At 35.0% G+C, this 5,499-nt stretch overlaps 1 long non-coding RNA gene across 1 annotated transcript; it reads left to right on the top strand.

Moving 5' to 3' along the window:
- Window positions 1-1,125: 1,125 nt before the first annotated feature.
- Window positions 1,126-2,099, top strand: LOC149149425 (uncharacterized). The gene is made up of 3 exons (XR_016263589.1): window positions 1,126-1,550; window positions 1,736-1,878; window positions 2,003-2,099. It is a non-coding gene; the product is annotated as an uncharacterized LOC149149425 (long non-coding RNA).
- The last annotated feature ends 3,400 nt before the right edge of the window (window positions 2,100-5,499 follow it).

Raw genomic sequence — 5,499 nt, 5'->3', positions numbered from 1 at the left:
GCCTGATACAACCTTCATCCTCTTTCACTCAGAGAGAGATTTACCACTGTAAAATCATTTTCATATTCACTGCTGTGAAAAACAACAACTTACTGCTGTAACAAAGGTTTACATAAGCTTACTGCTGTAAAACAAAATTTACATTCACAATTTCAAAATACCTGAGCGCTCTTTTCTTTTGCATTTCAATGCAAATCCAATACATTAAAATCATCACTATTCTATGCACTGCTGTGCATCTTCCTTGTTCTTTCGCTGCCGCGAGCTTCACCACCAATCAACAAAAGGCATGCTGCTCTCTTGTTCTTCACGGATAGCACTGTTGTGCATTATCCTCTCTCACACTACACCCTTCTCATTACAATGAGCAACTGATTTTATGCACTGCTGTGCAACAAAGTTCATTTACACTGCTGTGTATATTTTCATACACACTGCTGCGTTCTTCACTTACCACTCTATATATGTCTTCAATACACAAAAATATTACATATATATGACAACAACAAAAACATACTTTTCGTTTTCACTTCCCATGCTTCCGTAAAAGAAATAATAAAAATTAAATGCTTTTACCAGCTTTTACTTGTGCCCATACTCCCGCTTAAATGAAATTAAAAAACTTCACCAAAACTTACCAACCACAGTAAATTGCATTTACTGTTTTACTGACATTTACTGGCGGTAAAGGAACTTTTACTTCACGTCAAATTTATTAGCTGCAGACTTGTACTTTAACCATTGACTTTATTTGCATCGCATCGCAACTTTACTCATGTCAAAGATGCCGACCCTATGACATTGCCGATAGCGATGTGCCGATGCGATATCGGCGATCGCTTATCGGAAACACAAGAGCTCCTTTATAACTCCTTCACTTTGACTTTGCCGATGCGATATCGGCGATCGCTTATCGCACAAAAACAAAGCCACTTTGTAAGTCCTCCGCTGCGATTTCGCCGATGCGATATCGGCGATATTTCATATCGCTGTCGCTGCATGCCTCCGAAGCTCTGACCAGCCGATATGCCGACTTGCCGATGCGCTTGGTTTATTGTCCTCATCCTGCCGCAAGGTTCAACTGTCGCACAGTTGAAATTATACTTTCAACAATAGCTAAGGGAAGGTGATGGTTTCTCCTATGGCAAAATCGATGAGGGCTATGTGGCCTCTATGGGGATGCAAAGAAACGAAGGTGGGGAGATCCAGGTATGCACAAAACAAGGGAAAAGGAGCCACAAGCAGTCCCAGATGAATAAAGCGGAATGGCGGTATCGGCTTGTTCGATTTTCAAAAAAGGGGCGTTGGCAGGATTGGATACCATGATGAGGTTGTGCAGAATTCACAACTGGGCGGCTTCCAATTTGGCAAATTCTTACAATGGCAAGGACATATAGGTTGTGCAGAATTCACAACTGGGCGGCTTCCAATTTGGCAAATTCTTACAATGGCAAGGACATATAGATGCGAGTCTTTCGGCCATGGAGGGAAGGTGATGGTTTCTCCTATGGCAGAATCGATGAGAGCTATGCGGCCGTGAAATAACATAGGTAAAATAGCAACCCCACATTAAGCATTGATTGTTATGGGTGAACATATGAAAGCAAAACAGAATATCGTGTATTGATCTGTGAAACATGAATACAATATGTAAAAATATAATAAAAGAATCAATCTTCTTACCTGATTACCTGTTGTTGGTTGATGAATGAATGCTTCGCTTGCCTTACGAGAGGATCTATGCATAAGCCATGGCTGATGATTAAAAAGATGGAGAAGGACAAAGCGAAGCTGATATCACCTTTTCGACCACCTTCTCGACCATGGAGGGAAGGTGACAGTTTCTCCTATGGTGGAATAGGCCGTGAAATAACACAGGTAAAATAGCAACCCCGCTTTAAGCATTGATTGTTATGGGTGAACATGTGAAAGCAAAACAGAAGCCTTACCTGATGTCTGCCATTTCTCGATCTCAATAAATCCTTCTTGTTTTAACTTGCAGGTAAGGTAACAAGGTCGCATTGTTCAATTTTCTGGAATAGATGAAACTACATGCAGCGGCCATTCAGTGACATGTGCTGCCACGAAGTTATCAGCGAGAGGAGATAGGAGCGTAGAAGAAATAGGAGCGTAGAAGAAGTGACAAGTGCCCAGAAGAAATGGCAGATGGTAGCTTGCTTGCGGAATTGAAAAACTTAGGATAAAATTACTTGTCCCGGCTGAAATAAGAAATGGCAGATGGCAGCTTGATTGCGCAATTGAAAAACTTAGGATAAAATTACTTGTCCCTGCTGAAATAACATCGGGGCACCTGAGGCATGCAATAAGACCTTAAATTAAAAACTTTGGTTATAAGTTTCTTACACCGATATCGTTGGGGATAAACTTTGCTTAAAGTAAACTTGGCTTAAAATCACTTTAAACACTGGAAATTTACGGTCAACTCAAGAACTAATACATGGTCAACGGTCCATCGAACCATATAGTCCCTGCGCTATAGTCCCTGCTATGCTGGAGGCAGGGACTAATAAATAAAGTGAAACCCCTAAAACAAATATACAATAATGAAATCCACCCGATTAGGTATATATAACCAAAACGAAGTGCCAAACATAAATGATGCTTCAATAATTGTATTTTCTCTAATAATACATGAGATTACTCTTCTATTTCTGGATTATTTTCTCATGCAGTCGAACATTCTAGTTACAACTAATTGTTCTATTTGGGATGGACTAGTCCATTTTTACTTTTAGCCCAGCACGTGCATTGAAATTATGTAGCTATGGTGAACTCCTCGGTGATAATCATGATATAATGTCAACATTTAATGGACAAAGTAATCAATTAAGGCATTACCTGGTATGCCAATGAAAAATCATTCCAAAAGACTAGGAGCAAGATTGTGAATGGAGCTTTTCTAGTAAAATTTTAGCTCTAACCTATACTCATCTAAGAACAAAGAAGACAAGAGATAATTGTTGGGTAGGAAATTCCAATGCCTTGAAATGGAAAATAATATTAGTTTCAACCAAATACATTTTTTGTCTATCGTTGTGCCAGTGAAGAACAATTTGCAACTCTCTGCCATTGAAATTAATAAATTACTATCAATTGTGTATTCATAAAACATACATGGTATACCATGAAGAGAATTCTACCAATCCATTCGAAGAAATGTACTAAGATTCTTGTAAATAAACATAGATCCATGCAGAGTTGGAAACTTCATACGTATTCAAAAATGAGCTGAAATAAGATTGATGATACTAAGATATGGAACAAATAACCACCTCAAATAACAAACATTATTTTTTCCAACTATAGTTACCTTTAAAAGAATCAATATTAGGCATCTAAAAATGAATAAGAACATGCAAATTAAAAAAAAATATATATATATCTAATTTAGTTTCTTTCTCTGACATTTTGATTAAATTAGGAAATTCCCCAGCATTAAGAAAAGCCTACAACAATAATGCAAGAAATATTAAAGACTAAAGCTTAGTTTTTTTGATATAATATTAAACTTGACAAATGGGCAATAAGGAAAAAATATTTTATGCTACAGTGTGTTACCTTCCACCTTAAAATAAAAATCCCAATGCAACAAAGAGGCAACTTCATGGATCACATATTTTCCAAGTGAGGAAAACCTTTGTTTAGTAAAGATCCTCCAAAATGAGCACGTATTACGTAAGAGTTTCATATTTGAAAGAGTTGTAAAGAGAGCTTGCATTTATAATACAAAATGTCAAGCTATACTAACGAGTCCAATTATCCTATATATAAGGAAAGACACTAAATTTTCCAAACAAAGGTAGACATTAATACTTGCAGATAACAATTTTGCAATTCCCTTGGATGCACTTCTATCTTCTACCCCAGGTATATCGAAATGCATGCCTAAAATAAAAAGCAGATTCATGTAAGGTTACATAGAATATGATGAAGCTCAAAGTTAATGAACTTCAGTAAACTAGGATCTTGCATTCATCGTCTCAAAAAGGTCGTAGATAAAGCATGAAATAGTTCTTGTGATGTCAAAGAACATATATATATATAAACATAATAGCATTTCATTGAGGGTATACCTATATAAAATATATACCATCATTGATTATGTAATAAGAAGGTGGAAGAGAATATCTAGGAATTCAACCCATCAACTTTTTCTAAACATGCAATTTTATCCAAACAATTCCATTTCACCCCCTCCATAATAGGAGCACCTTTTAGAGGGTGTTCATGTCCATTTTTGTTGAGAATTTTTCGAGTGGTAATCTTTATAGGAGTTAAAGAGCCCCATATTAGATACGAATCAAATCCCATATAACCTTTCCTAGACGCATAAAATATATATTAAATATCTTGTTGTACACATAATAATATTTTTTTAGCTTTAATATGTTCTTATGATGTTTTTCAGATAATTTCATATTATGTGCCTAATTGTTTATTTTTGCATAATATTGAGAGAATATGCAGTAAATTATAAACGACTAATATAGGGACTTTCTCCCTACTATAATAGGATCAAGATTGGATAATAAATTAACAATATATTATAAAATTATTGCAAAATTTTTGGAGCTTTAGTGATTGAGAAAATCTAGGAGTGTGTTCTTTGTAATTTAATGTAGATTCCTACCATTGGGAACCACATCCACTATTTGGGGGATTTTCGAGGGAATTTTTTTTTATTTAAACGAGAATGCTTTGTCATCACTTTCTATTAGTACCAATTCTAATTGGAATGTAGGGACATGTATTTCTTAGTCTTTTTGTGGACAAAACTTGTTATTTAAAAACTTCACTTCCATTTCTAGCAGGGATGTAGTTGGATTGGTTCAAATAATGAAGTTTGGTGCCAATTTTATCCTCTAAAGCTTGGTTTCCTCCTTAGGACTATGAGTTTGTTTGGTCTTGGCCATCCACGGACCCTTCGATCCCACTTGTATAATTTCTTGATTTCTTTTGAATATCTTTTTCACTTGCATCTCTTATTTCTTTACTTACTATTCATGCTACTTTTATTGTAGGTTACATGGTTAAATTATTGAATTTAATTTTTTTGAAGGTTATTTATATATTTAAAGGGATTATTCATCCTTATAAAAACTTTTAAAAGTAATATTCATCATTTAGCTACTTGATTTGGTCTACTAGTTCACAAATTTAGAATTTTTATAAACCCCATATAGACAAATAAAAATACTTTTTGGCTATTTTTAGAACATGTTAGTGAGATTCATTTGAGTCAATTCCGCACAAATTGGTTCATAAAAACATTCAAGTTAATAAAAATATTTATCCCATATCATTTTAACTTGATTAGGTTAGGCATTTGGTAGGTTAACTAGCACACTAGTTCTTTAATTTTTAATTTTTAGAGTAGTAATTTTCTGTTTTTTTAGCACATGCTAAGAGGGGTATTTTGGAGTGATTCCACTGGGATTGAGTGATAAGACATTTTTCTTAGAAAGAAATAAGTTCCAT

The sequence above is a fragment of the Pinus tabuliformis genome, chromosome 9 (genome assembly GCF_031772625.1).
Source record: "Pinus tabuliformis cultivar Carrire ecotype Pingquan chromosome 9, CPIR1, whole genome shotgun sequence".
Lineage (NCBI taxonomy): Eukaryota > Viridiplantae > Streptophyta > Pinopsida > Pinales > Pinaceae > Pinus > Pinus tabuliformis.
This window is presented reverse-complemented; position numbering and strand designations above follow the sequence as displayed.